Below are 19,796 nucleotides of genomic sequence, written 5' to 3'. Positions count from 1 at the left end.
TTTTAAAAGAGAGGGTCCAGATTGTCTAGCCCGGCTCTTTCAGAGCATCAACTTTCTGGATTTGGGTGAAGGAGAAATGGGGGAAGCTTGGGCGAGTTGCTCTGGGGAGTGCAGGGCTGTTGACCGGGGTAGGCATGGCCAGCCGGAAAGCATGGCCAGCCGTAGAAAAATGCTTGTTGAAATTCTTAATTATAGTGGATTTATCAGAGGTGACAGTTATTCCTAGCCTCAGTGCAGTGGGCAGCTAGGAGGAGGTGCTCTTATTCCCCATGGACTTTACAGTGTCCCAGAACTTTTGGGAGTTTGTGCAACAGGAAGCAAATTTCTGCTTGAAAAAGCTAGCCTTAGCTTTCCTAACTGCCTGTGTATATTGGTTCCTAACTTCCCTGAAAAGTTGCATATCATGGGGGCTATTCGATGCTAATGCAGAACGCCACAGGATGTTTTTGTGCTGGTCAAGGGAAAGTCAGGTCTGGAGAGAACCAAAGGCTATATCTGTTCCTGGTTCTACATTTTTTGAAAGGGGAATGCTTATTTAAGATGGTGAGGAAGGCACTTTTAAAGAATGACCAGGCATCCTCTACTGACGGCACTGTGCATCTGGATGCATCGTCTGCATTTACGGTGATACGGCCTCAGCAGAAGTCAGGGCATTCATACTTCTTGCACTTCGTGGAACAGTGCTGAGCTGTTGTCAAAGAAGTGAGTTTGTGTTTTCTTCCGTCAACCAATCATGTAAATTCGGAGCTATACAGCGCCCTCCAGATTGTTACAAAATTTGGAGGTGCATGGCGAAGCCGTATGGAACATGATTTGGCTTCTGCATGCCTCTGGAGGCTCTGCAATCGCATCACACCCTCCATATGGAGCCTCCGACCACATTTTCGGATCAAGCATAAATTGGCTTTTAGTCTAGGCCTCCACAATGGATTAGTTCACTGCGATGGGTGCAAATATATACTGTATATGTATTACTGCTCGACTAAAACAATTGAACAGCCTAACTGTAAGGGGTTTCTAGGTGTGAAGGAGAATGCAGCGTGTAGATTGCGATCCATGTTTAATGAACAACGTAAACACGAATAAACACAAACACCACAAAACAAAGAACGTAAATAACGAAATGAAAACCGAAACAGCCTATACTTGTGTCAACTAACACAGCGACAGGAACAAAGACACTAAGGTCAATCGCCCACGACAAACTCAAAGAATATGGCTGCCTAAATATGGATCCCAATCAGAGACAACGATAAACACCTGCCTCTGATTGAGAACCACTCCAGACAGCCATAGACTTTGCTAGATCACCCCACTAGCTACAATCCCAATATATACACACACCACATACAAAAACCCATGCCACACCCTGGCCTGACCCAATACATGAAGATAAACACAAAATACTTCGACCAGGGCGTGACAGAACCCCCCCCCCCAGAACCCCCCCCCCCCCAGATGCCCACCCGGAGGGTCCGGGTGGGCATCTGTCCATGGTGGCGACTCCGGCGCGGGACGTGGACCCCACTCAGTCAATGTCTTAGTCCCCTCCCCTCGCGTCCCTGGATAGTCCACCCTCACCGCCGACCATGGCCTAGTAGTCCTCACCCAGAACCCCACTGGACTGAGGAGCAGATCGGGACTGAGGGAAAGCTCGGGACTGAGAGAAAGCTCGGGACTGGGAGTGAGAAAGCTCGGGAGTGAGAGAAAGCTCGGGAGTGAGAGAAAGCTCGGGAGTGAGAGAAAGCTCGGGAGTGAGAGAAAGCTCGGGAGTGAGAGAAAGCTCGAGAGTGAGAGAAAGCTCGAGAGTGAGAGAAAGCTCGGGAGTGAGAGGAATCTCAGGAGTGAGAGGAATCTCAGGAGTGAGAAGAAGCTCAGGCAGGTAGATAGATCTACCAGATCCTGGCTGGCTGGTAGTTTCAGCAGATCCTGGCTGACTGGCAGATCCTGGCTGACTGACGGATCTGGCGGATCCTGGCTGACTGGCAGATCCTGGCCGACTGGCAGATCCTGGCCGACTGGCAGATCTGGCAGATCCCGGCTGACTGGCGGATCTGGAAGAGTCTGGTTGACTGGCAGATCTGGAAGAGTCTGGTTGACTGGCAGATCTGGAAGAGTCTGGTTGACTGGCAGATCTGGAAGAGTCTGGTTGACTGGCAGATCTGGAAGAGTCCGGCTGACTGGCGGATCCTGGCAGACTGAAAGATCTGGCTGCTCCATGCTGACTGGCGGCTCTGGCTGCTCCACGCTGACTGGCGGCTCTGGCTGCTCCATGTAGGCTGACAGCTCTGGCGGCTTCTTACAGACTGACAGCTCTGGTGGCTCCGTGCAGACTGGCAGCTCCTTGCAGACTGGCAGCTCTGTGCAGACTGGCAGCTCTGTGCAGACTGGCAGCTCCTTGCAGACTGGCAGCTCCTTGCAGACTGGCAGCTCCTTGCAGACTGGCAGCTCCTTGCAGACTGGCAGCTCTGGCTGCTTCATGCAGACTGGCAGCTCTGGCTGCTTCATGCAGACTGACAGCTCTGGCTGCTCCATGCAGACCGACAGCTCTGGCTGCTCCATGCAGACCGACAGCTCTGGCTGCTCCATGCAGACCAACAGCTCTGGCTGCTCCATGCAGACCAACAGCTCTGGCTGCTCCATGCAGACCGACAGCTCTGTCTGCGCTGAACAGGCGGGAGACTCCAGCAGCGCTGTAGAGGAGGAAGGCTCTGGCTGCGCTGAACAGGCGGGAGACTCTGGCAGGGCAGGAGAGGAGAAAAGCTCTGGCAGCGCTGGAGAGCGGGAGACTCCAACAGCGCAGGAGAGGCGAGGCGCACTGTAGGCCTGATGCGTGGTGCTGGCACTGGTGGTACTGAACCGAGGACACGCACAGGAAGCCTGGTGCGGGGAGCTGCTACCGGAGGACTGGGGTGTGGAGGTGGTACTGGATAGACCGGGCCGTGCAGGCGCACTGGAGCTCTTGAGCACCGAGCCTGCCCAACCGTACCTGGTTGAATACTCTCGGTCACCCTGCCAGTACGGCGAGGTGGAATAGCCCGCACTGGGCTATGCAGGCGAACCGGACACCGAGCGCAAGGCTGGTGCCATGTAAGCCGGCCCAAGGAGACGCACTGGGGACCAGATGCGTAGAGCCGGCTTCATGGCATTTGGCTCGACGCTCAATCTAGCCCGGCCGATACGCGGAGCTGGAATATACCGCACCGGTCTATGCACCCGCACTGGGGACACCGTGCGCACCACTGCATAACACGGTGCCTGCCCGGTCTCTCTAGCCCCCCGGTAACCACAGGAAGTTAGCATAGGTCTCCTACCTAGCGTAGCCCTACTCCCTGTGAGCCCCCCCAATACATTTTTTGGGCTGACTCTCGGGCTTCCATCCGCTACGCCGTGCTGCCTCCTCATACCTGCACCTCTCAGCTTTCGTTGCCTCCAGTTCTTCCTTGGGGCGGCGATATTCTCCAGGCTGAGCCCAGGGTCCTTTACCGTCCAGTTCGTCCTCCCATGTCCATTTCTCCAGGTAGTGCAGCCTCTCCCACTGCAGCTGCTGCTGCTCCTGCTGCTGCTGCCTCTGTTGCCTCTCCTGTGGTTCCTGCCTGTTGACACGCTGATTGGTCCGGGTGTGGTGGGTGATTCTGTAACGGTTTTCTAGGTGTGAAGGAGAGTCAGACCAAAATGCAGCGTGTAGATTGCGATCCATGTTTAATGAACAACGTAAACACGAATAAACAAAAACACTACAAAACAAAGAACGTAAATAACGAAAACCGAAACAGCCTATACTTGTCAACTAACACAGCGACAGGAACAAAGACACTAAGGACAATCACCCACGACAAACTCAAAGAATATGGCTGCCTAAATATGGTTCCCAATCAGAGACAACGATAAACACCTCCTCTGATTGAGAACCACTCCAGACAGCCATAGACTTTGATAGATCACCCCACTAGCTACAATCCCAATATATACACACCACATACAAAAACCCATGCCACACCCTGGCCTTGTCATGTATTGTATTGTCATGTCTTGTCCCTGTGATTTCTCTTCTCTTCGTTTCCCCCTGCTGGTCGTATTAGGTTTCTTTCTCTCTCTTTATCCCTCTCTCTCTCTATCGTTCCATTCCTGCTTCCAGCTGTTCCTCATTCTCCTAACGACCTCGTTTACTCTTTCACACCTGTCCCCTATTTTGCCCTCTGATTAAGTCTCTATTTCTCTCTCTGTTTCTGCTTCTGTCCTTGTCGGATTCTTGTTTGCGTTGCCTTTGTTCCGTCCTGTTGTATTCTGCCTCGTCTTCAGATACTGCGTGTGAGCAGGTGTCTCTATCCGCTACGGCCCGCGCCTACCCGAAGGGACCTGCAGTCTGTTGCCGCTAGCCCTGCAACTCTCCACAACAACTAGAAGGGGGACTCTCCTGTTAAACTAGAGGATTTGTGTTTTCCCTGTTTGGACTTCCCCTGTAATGATTGAGGATTTATGTTTTCCCTGTTTGGACATTAAAAGACTCTGTTTCTGTTATATCGCTTTTGGGTCCTCACTCACCTGCATAACAGAAGTATCCGACCAAGAATGGACCCAGCGATTTCGGATTCTCTCTACTCAGCCGTCGAGTTCCAGGGAGCGATGCTAGGCAGACATGAACAGGAATTGTCTGCTGCTCGACATGCCGTTGAGACCCTGGCCGCCCAAGTCTCCAGCCTCTCGGAGGATATTCACAATCTCCGCCTCGATCCACCGGTTACCTCCTGGGCTTCCGGGACTCCGGAGCCCAGAATTAATAACCCACCGTGTTACTCTGGGGAGCCCACTGAATGTCGCTCGTTCCTTACCCAGTGTGATATTGTGTTCTCTCTCCAGCCCAACACGTACTCCAGGGGTACTGCTCATATCGCCTACGTCATATCTCTCCTTACTGGACGGGCTCGTGAGTGGGGCACGGCAATCTGGGAGGCAAGGGCTGAGTGTACTAACCAGTATCAGAACTTTAAGGAGGAGATGATACGGGTTTTTGATCGTTCTGTTTTTGGGAAAGAAGCTTCCTGGGCCCTGTCTTCCCTATGTCAAGGTAATCGATCCATAACGGATTACTCTATAGAGTTTCGCACTCTTGCTGCCTCCAGTGACTGGAACGAGCCGGCGTTGCTCGCTCGTTTTCTGGAGGGTCTCCACGCTGAGGTAAAGGATGAGATTCTCTCCCGGGAGGTTCCTTCCAGCGTGGATTCTTTGATTGAACTCGCTATTCGCATAGAACGACGGGTAGATCTTCGTCACCGAGCTCATGGAAGAGAGCTCGCGTTAACAGTGTCCCCCCTCTCCGCATCTCTACCATCTCCCCCCCACTGGCTCAGGTGTTGAGCCCATGCAGCTGGGGGGGTATTCGCATCTCGACTATGGAGAGGGAACGGAGAATCACCAACCGCCTCTGTCTCTATTGCGGTTCCGCTGGTCATTTTGTCATTTCATGTCCAGTAAAAGGCCAGAGCTCATCAGTAAGCGGAGGGCTACTGGCGAGCGCTACTACTCTGGTCTCTCCGTCAAGTTCCTGTACTACCTTGTCGGTCCATCTACCCTGGACCGGTTCGGCAGCTTCCTGCAGTGCATTAATAGACTCTGGGGCGGAGGGCTGTTTTATGGACGAAGCCTGGGCTCGGAAACATGACATTCCTCTCAGGCAGTTAGGGGAGCTGATAGTGGAAAATATAGTTTAGATGATCAATTATGTATTTGTTAATGATTAGAAACCATTTATTCTAATACTATTATGTTATGATATGAAAAGTAAAGGTTATTGGTTAAGCTGTTACTGAAAATGTAAGCAGAACGAATTTGATTGTCTGTGCCTCTTGGGAAGGTCAAGGGGGAGAAAAAGCTTTTCAGACAAGATAAGAATGTTTGGGTTTTATTCCATTGTTGAGAGAAATCTGTATCTTTTAGACAGGTTGTAATGTCTGGTTTATGAGGGGAGTAGAAAGCATCTCCGGACCTAAACAAAAAAACAACGGGGCTATCGTGGGAAACTGATGATGTCATTTTGAGTTTATAACCTGTGGAAATCTGTGTATGGGTTAGTACTCTCTGGAATTAAAACGCTCTTTAACCTGGCTTTTAAGACTGGTCTCAATCTACTTCATGCATAATTAATGAACTTACAACTCATTAAATGAATTAGAAATGAGTGCTAATTGGTATTGGCAATTAAAACATTAAAGGAATTTAGAATTCCTCTATCAATTTGGTCCTTCGAGCCGGATCTAAACAACTCTACCTGTTATCTGAAGGTAATACGCTGAAAATCGTGCACGGACGAGTTTTTGACTCGTTTTACTAAAGACCTGACCTCTGAATTGAGGTTAAAATTAAAACAGGCCTGCGTATTATCACGGAGGACAGGAAGGGTGACTAGATACAACGAACAATGCTTTTCCCAGTCGGCAGCAGGTAAAGTAGCCTTTATTCTCGAATTTGGGAGGGATTATTTAGGATATTTATTGATTCAAATGTTATAAAGGAGTTGAATTTGATCAATAATAGGTGCTTGAATATTCCCGAACAAATAAAATGGGTTTCTACCGGGGGTATTAACCAGGATATCGATAAAAAGGAAGCAGGGTCCGAAATTGACCCTGAGGTAAGGTGCACTACCACCAAATAAACTAGAGCTTAATAAAGCCTGGTCTTGCAAGCCAGAAGGATTATTAAGGAGTGATATAGTACGCATTGGAGAATTAGGACGCTTGTTCCGTACAAATAGGATGGCCAATAATTCAATAAACATACCTAAATAAAGTTTTTACCTGATAGTCTATCTGTATATGGGAAGCTGACTGCGGAAAGTAGCAGATAGGTATGTTAAAATAGGTGAGGATAAATTAGGCTTGGTGAGAAGGCAGGGTAATTCTAGGCGAACAGAATAAATGAACCTGTACAATGCTGAAAGAAATTAATATCAAATGATAAGTGATTAGTCTAGATTAGTGAGATTCGAGACATTAACGATTGAAAGTCCCAAAAAGAATATCCTTTGGGTGAAATGTTATTGTCCGATCAAAAGTCTTCTATAGACGTGGTTCACAGGAGAGGTCAACTTAGTCTAGAGTAGTGAGATTTGAGACATTTTACGTTGAAAGTACCAAAAGGAATATCCTTTGGGTGAAATATTATTGTCCGATCAAAAGTCTTCTATGGACGCGGTTCACAGGATGGAAAATACATACTGATTATTTTTAAAGGAACACACACATAGGTAGACAGGATAGTAACTAGAAGTAACGGTAAATTACAAATGTATAGAACTGCACGCACATAGAATTTAAAATTATATAGAAAGGCATAGATAAGTGTTTAAAAACATTGCTACTAGATACATAAGATTAAGAATGGGGAGGAATGCCTCGAAAGAAGCCCCAGAACTAACGGGAGACGAGCGATACATGGCACAGAAAGACAAGAGAAACATCGATTTCTGTCTAAGATGGAAAAAGAAATACGATTTTGATGGCCGTCTAAATGTAGAAAAGCTGGAATCCCTTATAAAACAGATACATAAGGAATGTGGTAATAATGTGAAAAGGCAGAATAAACAGGGGTTATACACGGCCGGAGTTTGGCTTTCGGAAGCAAAAAAGAGAATGGGACGCGCCGAAAAAGAGATTAAATCTAACAAGGTTCGAGAGACACTACCCACTGCTCCCGCAGATAGAGAAGTTAACCAATTGAGTGGGGGCGAGGATAACAAACTATATCTTCCTAGATTATACCAACAATGCAGAGATAATCCAGTTGACGAATTTGTGATTATAAGAATACGGGTGCTGGAGCAACCGGTGAAATTACCACCCAAGTATGTGGATCCCGCGGAAACTAAGAGAGGTATAATGAAGTTAGAGAAGGAAATAAAGTTGAGAAAAATGAATAAGGTGGGTCAAAAGAAAAATACAAGATGTTTTAATTGTAACAAAATTGGACATTTCGCCCGGGAGTGTAACACTCCACGAAAAAAATCGTCAACAGGTTGTAATTTAAATGTAGGGAATAACGGAGAGATACGATACAATTTCGGGCTATCTGGACGTTATAGCATGGTACGTTAAATGTTAGGGTATAGTAAGTTGAGAAGTTCGGTTGGGTTTACTCTGATGATTAGAATTCAAAACTGAACTCAATCTGAATAGGGAATATATATTTTACAAAGGCAGGCATATTTGTGTCTATAGCCAAGCAACGGAATTGCTAGACACTCAAATGGGGCTATATAGTGCAACGCTTTGGACTATAAATTAGGTGAGAATAGTTTAATCGTAAGAAGTTGTGATTGTTTTTCTAATTATTGATTTTTGGTTAAGGTAACGCCAGTGAAATTGAACGAAAAGTAACGTATTCTAAAAATGATCTGATTTCCGACCTCATTGTGGGGAACAAATGAAAAGTCTTATCTTAAAGGGACAGTGCACAGTAATCACAGTGGTTTGAGTGAATGACAGTAGAAAATATTGTGGGACGACAATTCGAAGATAGAAAAATAAGTTACATGATACCTCAAGGGATTTAAAACAAACGATGTGAGGGGATTATCATAATTATTAGGTTTTGTTTTTGTAGTAAACGTTTGGGTTAAGGGGATTTCCCTGTTCCCAGAGACAAGGCATTTTAAAGGCGTACACTCACTAATGCTGGTCTGAGTTTGTAATTAGACAAGTGAATAATGTATTGGGAATAGAGTTGTAATTAAAAATACTAAGTCAAAGACGAGACAGGTACTTAGAGCAAAATGGATTCTAAATGATAACAAAGAGACAACTATAATTCATGCCCATTATGCCCATCGAAATGTTTTTATAAAATTAGCGAATTGAGAGATGTTGATTGATGTTGTAGACTAATTCAGGGTTCAACAGAGGTGATAAATTAGGTTTGGTTTATCGAACCCGAAATACTGTTGTTACAGACAGCCAACCATTATTTACAATGAGTTGAAAATCGTTGCCAATATGAGTCAAGGTTGAACGCTTGTTGATGACGTCACTAGCGAGACACTTTTGTCACCAGGGACTGGGGATAACGGAGCAAATTGTATCTAGGTTTCCAGAAGTGATATAAAAATGTTTTGGTTATTTGTTTAATGGTTATGGCCAATTTTAGGGGTTGATAAAACTGGAACAGTGTGTTCTGGCGGTTATAGATAGAACTCTTTGTTCCGGAACGGATGAGAGTTACCCAAGATAAGTAAATTAAAGGAGCCATGAGAGGATGCGAATGCATATTTATTAAATATCGGGGATTAAATTACACTGTGAAATGTATGACATTTGCGGCAGAGAGAAAAAGTAATGCATTGGATAATAATGTTATCGGGTTAATTGTATCTAAAGGTAGCATGGTCATTTAAGTAAACATATCCGTAGACGGTGTTTAAAACTTATGATTAATGATTTGAGTCAAAGGGGAATTATCATTAGGTTTAGTTATAGTTCACTTATTGAGTTTCTGATTCGAAATAGCATTAGGGAATGATAGTTAGGGGTGTGGTGGCTCACTTTAGATTATAACTTTGAATTATACAGGTGACTATTTCTATTCAAAAGATAAAGGGTTCTTTATGCCTAATATGGTATGACCTTTTGACCTTATCATGACAGGCTCCCAAGGTCTGATCAGCCTCGGGGGAGAGTCATTTGTATAATGAATGGGGTCATATTGAGTTACTAGTTTTAAGGTAAATTCATTAGAAATAAAGCAGTTTTGGTTGAGGGTTAGAATTACTGTTTGAACCGCAAATGAGAAAGTGGTTCAGGATTCTGTCTTATAACATTAGCTGTGAAGTTTTTTGAATGGGCTATTAGGGATTTGGTATTGTAACAGAGAGAAAGTCATATTTATCATTGAGAATAAATAGGTGAAGATAACATATTTTGAGCCAACAGGGCAGGGAAGAAATTGAGATATTTTTGTTTGGTTTTAACACTCGGTTACAGGAGTGTCAAAAGACGGGAGACATTACCTGTGTAATGGGGGAGGGTGTCCGTATGATAACCAACTTGGGACAGTTTTGGGACTGGAGAAGAGGATATCTTTGTTCTCCCTGTCGTGAAGGGTGGCATGGTGTCCACCTGGTGCTGGATAAGAATAGCTGAGAGGACCAGATGGGTTATAAGAATGCTTTGTTCTGCTTTACTCTGTTATCCATGACCAAAGTTTTATTCCACACTTTGCAACACATTAAATCCATGTTATTGTCAGATAGAGGACTGAGGGTCCCCAAGGAGAGGGCTTGTTAGTATAGGAAGGATTTTTAATATGGTTGGCATTTATTAGACCTTGATTGATTATTATGAGTTTTTGAATGGTGTTGCATTTAGCAGGAATGTAGGACATCTGTGATGATTTAGGATTATTGTTAGGATTAATATAGATTGATTGAGGGAATTTGTGGGGAATTTGGAGAAAAGCCTCTCATAGACATGAGAAAGATAACAGATAGGGGAAAAGACAGGATGAGCCCTCACTGCAGAGACCTTGAAGGTTGGAGAGCAGAGAAGTTTCAGGAGGGGAGACAGGACGAGCAAAGATAACATAGTGAGTAGATAAACAGTTACTGAAGGATGATGTCAGACATAAGGATGGTATACTAAATCTTACCTAAGTCATTGTTTAAAACAAGGCAAGGTTGTTACCTGGGCAGAGCCAGGTAACAAAAGGGAGGAGGTAAATGGTGTTCTAGAATAGGATTAAAAAAATAAAATAAAAAATGTTTAGCTAATAAACAGAACGAATAAGTTCTGTTTTATTAACCAAATCTGTATGTCCAAGATTTTATGCACTACAGGAGAACTACAGGTGAAGTCACTCAATCCAGTCCCATACCAAGGCCTCCTGGTGACAGCTAGCTGAAAGAGCTACCCAGATTCATATCGCACGGCGGAAGGGTAAGACACTTTTTCACTGTCGGACAATAAACAGAGTTCGGGAGAAGAACTGGAATTAACAGAATTCCGGGGGCCAACTCTCGAATGAAGTATGAAATCCTCCCTGTCCTGTCACCCCTGTTTTTGTTCATAGAAGTGAAGATGTGTCTGGCTCTGGCTGTTGATATGTTCTCGCTTCACTTGTGCACTGACCGTCCTGAGCTGTTTTATTGTGGGGGCCATATTCCTGATTCACCATGATCCCCCGGAGAGTGCCAAAGAGGATAATTTGACTCATGTGCTAGATGAGGGAAATGGGATGTTACCAAAGATTCTCAAAAGGTCACTGAAACAAAACAGTAAGGATGTGAGGGTGGAATTGGGCAAGGATCTCTCGGTAGAATTTTGTGTAGATCAATTGGAGTCATTCACCCCTTGGCAGTCTAGAACCATGGGACTCTATGGGAAGTATTTGTGTAAATCACCAAATTGATCGTGGACAGGTCATAGCTCACACTGAAAGGGATGGCTACGTAAACCCATACACTCAATTTGGGACCAGGTGGAGTATAGTAAGGGAATGCATGTATGGTAAAGCTGTTCATGAAAGCAGGAATGCCAAATAAAATAAAATGGGCCAGTGTCGACATCTGGTGGATGTGTGGGGGAATGAGTTTGTGTGGTATTGCCGACTGATTGGAATGGACTATGTGCTTTAGTGCATTTAGGAAGGCATTTTACACTCATACAACACCAAGACATGAAGTTAGCAAAACGAGAGAGAAGAGATGCTCCATCTGGGTCTTTTGACGACATATATTGATAACATTGGGGTGCCACGAGGTGTGCCGGATGAGTTCAAGGCAAGAAATCAGATACTAGCAGGATTAGAGTCAAGCATTTTTTAGAGTCAAGCAATGTAGACTGGATTAATTATATTTATTATAATCAACAGCGCTTTATCAATTATTCCAGAGATGCGATTAAAGGTGTGGACCATACAAACGCTCCACACCGCGTGGCCGCGGCCACCCTAATCTGGTGGTCCCAGCGCGCACGACCCACGTGGAGTTCCAGGTCTCCGGTAGCCTCTGGAACTGCCAATCTGCGGTCAACAAGGCAGAGTTCATCTCAGCCTATGCCTCCCTCCAGTCCCTCGACTTCTTGGCACTAACGGAAACATGGATCACCACAGATAACACTGCCACTCCTACTGCTCTCTCTTCGTCCGCCCACGTGTTCTCGCACACCCCGAGAGCTTCTGGTCAGCGGGGTGGTGGCACCGGGATCCTCATCTCTCCCAAGTGGTCATTCTCTCTTTCTCCCCTTACCCATCTGTCTATCGCCTCCTTTGAATTCCATGCTGTCACAGTTACCAGCCCTTTCAAGCTTAACATCCTTATCATTTATCGCCCTCCAGGTTCCCTCGGAGAGTTCATCAATGAGCTTGATGCCTTGATAAGCTCCTTTCCTGAGGACGGCTCACCTCTCACAGTTCTGGGCGACTTTAACCTCCCCACGTCTACCTTTGACTCATTCCTCTCTGCCTCCTTCTTTCCACTCCTCTCCTCTTTTGACCTCACCCTCTCACCTTCCCCCCTACTCACAAGGCAGGCAATACGCTCGACCTCATCTTTACTAGATGCTGTTCTTCCACTAACCTCATTGCAACTCCCCTCCAAGTCTCCGACCACTACCTTGTATCCTTTTCCCTCTCGCTCTCATCCAACACCTCCCACACTGCCCCTACTCGGATGGTATCGCGCCGTCCCAACCTTCGCTCTCTCTCCCCCGCTACTCTCTCCTCTTCCATCCTATCATCTCTTCCCTCCGCTCAAACCTTCTCCAACCTATCTCCTGATTCTGCCTCCTCAACCCTCCTCTCCACCCTCTCTGCATCCTTTGACTCTCTATGTCCCCTATCCTCCAGGCCGGCTCGGTCCTCCCCTCCCGCTCCGTGGCTCGATGACTCATTGCGAGCTCACAGAACAGGGCTCCGGGCAGCCGAGCGGAAATGGAGGAAAACTCGCCTCCCTGCGGACCTGGCATCCTTTCACTCCCTCCTCTCTACATTTTCCTCCTCTGTCTCTGCTGCTAAAGCCACTTTCTACCACGCTAAATTCCAAGCATCTGCCTCTAACCCTAGGAAGCTCTTTGCCACCTTCTCCTCCCTCCTGAATCCTCCCCCCCCTCCTTCCTCTCTGCAGACAACTTCGTCAACCATTTTGAAAAGAAGGTCGACGACATCCGATCCTCGTTTGCTAAGTCAAACGACACCGCTGGTTCTGCTCACACTGCCCTACCCTGTGCTCTGACCTCTTTCTCCCCTCTCTCTCCAGATGAAATCTCGCGTCTTGTGACGGCCGGCCGCCCAACAACCTGCCCGCTTGACCCTATCCCCTCCCCTCTTCTCCAGACCATTTCCGGAGACCTTCTCCCTTACCTCACCTCGCTCATCAACTCATCCCTGACCGCTGGCTACGTCCCTTCCGTCTTCAAGAGAGCGAGAGTTGCACCCCTTCTGAAAAAACCTACACTCGATCCCTCCGATGTCAACAATTACAGACCAGTATCCCTTCTTTCTTTTCTCTCCAAAACTCTTGAACGTGCCGTCCTTGGCCAGCTCTCCTGCTATCTCTGAATGACCTTCTTGATCCAAATCAGTCAGGTTTCAAGACTAGTCATTCAACTGAGACTGCTCTCCTCTGTATCACGGAGGCGCTCCGCACTGCTAAAGCTAACTCTCTCTCCTCTGCTCTCATCCTTCTAGATCTATCGGCTGCCTTCGATACTGTGAACCATCAGATCCTCCTCTCCACCCTCTCCGAGTTGGGCATCTCCGGCGCGGCCCACGCTTGGATTGCGTCCTACCTGACAGGTCGCTCCTACCAGGTGGCGTGGCGAGAATCTGTCTCCTCACCACGCGCTCTCACCACTGGTGTCCCCCAGGGCTCTGTTCTAGGCCCTCTCCTATTCTCGCTATACACCAAGTCACTTGGCTCTGTCATAACCTCACATGGTCTCTCCTATCATTGCTATGCAGACGACACACAACTAATCTTCTCCTTTCCCCCTTCTGATGACCAGGTGGCGAATCGCATCTCTGCATGTCTGGCAGACATATCAGTGTGGATGACGGATCACCACCTCAAGCTGAACCTCGGCAAGACGGAGCTGCTCTTCCTCCCGGGGAAGGACTGCCCGTTCCATGATCTCGCCATCATGGTTGACAACTCCATTGTGTCCTCCTCCCAGAGCGCTAAGAACCTTGGTGTGATCCTGGACAACACCCTGTCGTTCTCAACCAACATCAAGGCGGTGGCCCGTTCCTGTAGGTTCATGCTCTACAACATCCGCAGAGTACGACCCTGCCTCACACAGGAAGCGGCACAGGTCCTAATCCAGGCACTTGTCATCTCCCGTCTGGATTACTGCAACTCGCTGTTGGCTGGGCTCCCTGCCTGTGCCATTAAACCCCTTCAACTCATCCAGAACGCCGCAGCCCGTCTGGTGTTCAACCTTCCCAAGTTCTCTCACGTCACCCCGCTCCTCCGTTCTCTCCACTGGCTTCCAGTTGAAGCTCGCATCCGCTACAAGACCATGGTGCTTGCCTACGGAGCTGTGAGGGGAACGGCACCTCAGTACCTCCAGGCTCTGATCAGGCCCTACACCCAAACAAGGGCACTGCGTTCATCCACCTCTGGCCTGCTCGCCTCCCTACCACTGAGGAAGTACAGCTCCCGCTCAGCCCAGTCAAAACTGTTCGCTGCTCTGGCCCCCAATGGTGGAACAAACTCCCTCACAACGCCAGGACAGCGGAGTCAATCACCACCTTCCGGAGACACCTGAAACCCCACCTCTTTAAGGAACGAATGCCTAGGATAGGATAAGTATTCCCTCTCACCCCCCCTTTAAGATTTAGATGCACTATTGTAAAGTGACTGTTCCACTGGATGTCATAAGGTGAATGCACCAATTTGTAAGTCGCTCTGGATAAGAGCGTCTGCTAAATGACTTAAATGTAAATGTTAAATGTTTGGCAGAACAGACTGAAGCAACCAGCCTGATGGCTTGGCAGAATAGAATTGCATTGGATATGTTATTGGCTGAAAAGGAAGGGGTATGTGTGACCTTTGGGAACATGTGTTGTACTTTCATCCCGAATGGCACAGCTCCGGACGAATCAGTGCCCGAAGCCTCAGCTGTTTTGACCACCCTGGCTCACGGGTTGGCAGAAACTCTGGGGTGGATATTTCTCTGAATTAAATTGGGTTGACAGTATTTATGGAAAAATGTGGTGTTATGGGCCACCTTAACCTGTGTGACTGTGCTAGTCTTGTATGTACGTGGTTGATTGTGTGTATGTATGAAAGTTATTGTTTCCAGGACTATAGAGAGATCAATGACACTACAGATGGGGCCGTTATGGGCCAATTCCAGGTTCCGACCCGTGGCATATCTACAGAGGAAGTGGACGAATCTGGATCTGTCATTTGTGGGGAATTTATGTTTGATGAGGCTAGTGTTGAGATGAAGGGGAATTAGATTGTAATTTGTTTCCATGATTAAACTGTTTTTAATGAAGGTCGTGACGAAAATCCAGAAGGAAGAGTTATGATTCTGATGTAGGTTTAAAAACAGTTGGAGTTAAGGTTAGAATTGATTAATGAAATGTGACGAGTTGGATAAACATTTATAATTGATTTGTTGATTATTTGTCTATTCATATGATAATCTGATAAACCTATATAAAAAGGTTAGTTAAATTCGTTTATACTTATATTTTTATGATTAAATAAAACTAGATGTAGAATTGAATGTATAATATTTGATCAAAGGGAGGATTGATAGTGGAAAATATAGTTTAGATGATCAATTATGTATTCGTTAATGATTAGAAACCATTTATTCTAATACTATTATGTTATGATATGAAAAGTAAAGGTTATTGATTAAGCTGTTACTGAAAATGTAAGCAGAACTAATTTGATTGTCTGTGCCTCTTGGGAAGGTCAAGGGGGAGAAAAAGCTTTTCAGACAAGATAAGAATGTTTGGGTTTTATTCCATTGTTGAGAGAAATCTGTATCTTTTAGACAGGTTGTAATGTCTGGTTTATGAGGGGAGTAGAAAGCATCTCCGGACCTAAACAAAAAAACAACGGGGCTATCGTGGGAAACTGATGATGTCATTTTGAGTTTATAACCTGTGGAAATCTGTGTATGGGTTAGTATTCTCTGGAATTAAAACGCTCTTTAACCTGGCTTTTAAGACGGGTCTCAATCTACTTCATGCATAATTAATGAACTTACAACTCATTAAATGAATTAGAAATGAGTGCTAATTGGTATTGGCAATTAAAACATTAAAGGAATTTAGAATTCCTCTATCAGGAGCCCACGGCTATGTTCGCCTTGGATGGTAGTCCTCTCCCCAAGATTCAGCGTGAAACGCTACCTTTAACCCTCACTGTCTCTGGTAATCATAGTGAAACCATTTCTTTTTTGATTTTTTGTTCACCTTTTACACCTGTTGTTTTGGGCCATCCCTGGCTAGTGTGTCATAATCCTTCTATGAATTGGTCTAGTAATTCTATCCTCTCCTGGAACGTCTCTTGTCATGTTAAGTGTTTAGTGTCTGCTATCCCTCCTGTTTCTTCTGCCCCCTCTTCCCAGGAGGAGCCTGGTGATTTGACAGGGGTGCCGGAGGAATATCATGATCTGCGCACGGTCTTCAGTCGGTCCAGGGCCACCTCCCTTCCTCCTCACCGGTCGTATGATTGTTGTATTGATCTCCTTCCGGGTACCACTCCCCCACGGGGTAGACTAGACTCTCTGTCGGCTACCGAACGTAAGGCTCTCAAAGATTATTTGTCTGTAGCTCTCGACGCCGGTACCGTGGTCCCTTCCTCCTCTCCCGCCGAAGCGGGGTTCTTTTTTGTTAAGGAAGAGGACGGGACCCTGCGCCCCTGCGTGGATTATCGAGGGCTGAATGACATAACGGTTAAGAATCGTTATCCGCTTCCCCTTATGTCTTCAGTTTTCGAGATTCTGCAGGGAGCCAGGTTCTTTACTAAGTTGGACCTTCGTAACGCTTACCATCTCGTGCGCATCAGGGAGGGGGACGAGTGGAAAACGGCGTTTAACACTCCGTTAGGGCATTTTGAATACTGGGTTCTGCCGTTCGGTCTCGCTAATGCTCCAGCTGTCTTTCAGGCATTAGTGAATGATGTACTGAGTGACATGCTGAACATCTTTGTTTTCGTTTACCTTGACGATATCCTGATTTTTTCACCGTCACTCCAGATTCATGTTCAGCACGTTCGACGTGTCCTCCAGCGCCTTTTAGAGAATTGTCTTTATGTGAAGGCTGAGAAGTGCGCTTTTCATGTCTCCTCCGTCACTTTTCTCGGTTCTGTTATTTCCGCTGAAGGCATTCAGATGGATCCCGCTAGGGTCCATGCTGTCAGCGATTGGCCCGTCCCTAAGTCACGTGTCGAACTGCAGCGCTTTCTCGGTTTCGCAAATTTCTATCGGCGTTTCATTCGTAATTTCGGTCAAGTGGCAGCTCCTCTCACAGCCCTTACTTCTGTCAAGACGTGCTTTAAGTGGTCCGTTTCCGCCCAGGGAGCTTTTGATCTCCTCAAGAAGCGTTTTACATCCGCTCCTATCCTTGTTACACCTGACGTCACTAAACAGTTCATTGTCGAGGTAGACGCGTCAGAGGTGGGCGTGGGAGCCATTCTGTCCCAGCGCTCCCATTCTGACGATAAGGTCCACCCTTGCGCGTATTTTTCTCATCACCTGTCGCCGTCTGAACGTAACTATGATGTGGCAAACCGCGAACTGCTCGCCATCCGCTTAGCCCTAGGCGAATGGCGACAGTGGTTGGAGGGGGCGACCGTTCCTTTTGACGTTTGGACTGACCATAAGAACCTTGAGTACATCCGTTCTGCCAAACGACTTAATGCGCGTCAGGCTCGTTGGGCGCTGTATTTCGCTCATTTCGAGTTCGTTATTTCTTATCGTCCGGGCTCAAGGAACACCAAGCCTGATGCTTTATCCCGTCTCTTCAGTTCTTCAGTAGCCTCCACCGACCCCGAGGGGAGATTCCCTGAGGGGCGTGTTGTCGGGTTGACTGTCTGGGGAATTGAGAGGCAGGTAAAGCAAGCACTCACTCACACTCCGTCTCCGCGCGCTTGTCCTAGGAACCTTCTTTTCGTTCCCGTTCCTACTCGTCTGGCCGTTCTTCAGTGGGCTCACTCTGCCAAGTTAGCCGGCCACCTCGGCGTTCGGGGTACGCTTGCTTCTTTTCGCCAGCGTTTTTGGTGGCCCACTCAGGAGCGTGACACGCGTCGTTTCGTGGCTGCTTGTTCGGACTGCGCGCAGACTAAGTCCGGTAACTCTCTTCCTGCTTCTGCTCCTGGCCTTGCTGTGTCTAAGTCTGTCCCCAGACACCGCATCTCTCCTGGTCCTGCTCCTGGCCTTGCTGTGTCTCAGTCTGTCCCCAGCCACCGCATCTCTCCTGGTCCTGCTCCTGGCCTTGCTGTGTCTCTGTCATGTTTTGTCATTTATTATCATGTCTTGTCCCTGTGCTTCCCATTCTATTCGTTTCCCTCTGCTGGTCTTATTAGGTTCTTTCCCTCTTTCTAGCCCTCTCTCTCCCCCTCCCTCTCTCACTCTCTCGCTCTCTCTTCTCTCTATCGTTCCGTTCCTGCTCCCAGCTGTTCCTATTCCCCTAATCATCATTTAGTCTTCCCACACCTGTTCCCGATCCTTTTCCCTGATTAGAGTCCCTATTTCTCTCCTTGTTTCCCGTACCTGCCCTGTCGGATCCTCATTTATAATTCACCGTGCTGTGTCTATGTTTTGCCCTGTCGTGTCGTGTTTCCCTCAGATGCTGCGTGGTGAGCAGGTGTCTGAGTCTGCTAGGTTCAAGTGCCTTCCCGAGGCAACCTGCAGTTCTCGATCAAGTCTCCAGTCTGTTCTCGTCTTTACGTGTAGTATTATGCTTTTTTGTTTTGTAAAGTTTATGCTGGATTAAATACTCTGTTTTCGCCAAGTCGCTTTTGGGTCCTCATTCACCAGCATGACAGTCTCAGTCTGTCCCCAGCCACCGCATCTCTCCTGCCCTTGCTGTGTCTCAGTCTGTCCCCTGCCACCGCATCTTTCCTGCCCTTGCTGTGTCTCAGTCTGTCCCCAGCCACCGCATCTCTCCTGGTCCTGCTCCTGCACTTGCTGTGTCTCAGTCTGTCCCAAGTTGTTACTCTCCTGGCCTGTTTGGTCCTGATTGCTCAAACTCTTACAGTTCTCTACCCGTGTCTCATTTTTATAATAATAATTGCACTAAGATTCCCTCTTCATCGTTTCCCGTTACGGTCCTGAGGAGAGGAGTTGGGTTCCATCTCGGGACGTGCTGGACCGTTCGCTGATCGATGATTTCCTCCGTTGCCGCCAGGTTTCCTCCTCGAGTGCGCCAGGAGGCGCTCGGTGAGTGGGGGGGTACTGTCATGTATTGTATTGTCATGTCTTGTCCCTGTGCTTTCTCTTCTCTTCGTTTCCCCCTGCTGGTCGTATTAGGTTTCTTTCTCTCTTTTATCCCTCTCTCTCTCTATCGTTCCGTTCCTGCTTCCAGCTGTTCCTCATTCTCCTAACGACCTCGTTTACTCTTTCACACCTGTCCCCTATTTTGCCCTCTGATTAAGTCTCTATTTCTCTCTCTGTTTCTGCTTCTGTCCTTGTCGGATTCTTGTTTGCGTTGCCTTTGTTCCGTCCTGTTGTATTCTGCCTCGTCTTCAGATACTGCGTGTGAGCAGGTGTCTCTATCCGCTACGGCCCGCGCCTACCCGAAGGGACCTGCAGTCTGTTGCCGCTAGCCCTGCAACTCTCCTCAAC

Source organism: Oncorhynchus gorbuscha, linkage group LG09, assembly GCF_021184085.1.
Source record: "Oncorhynchus gorbuscha isolate QuinsamMale2020 ecotype Even-year linkage group LG09, OgorEven_v1.0, whole genome shotgun sequence".
Lineage (NCBI taxonomy): Eukaryota > Metazoa > Chordata > Actinopteri > Salmoniformes > Salmonidae > Oncorhynchus > Oncorhynchus gorbuscha.
The sequence above is the reverse complement of the archived record's forward strand: the minus strand, read 5'-3'. Positions refer to the sequence as shown.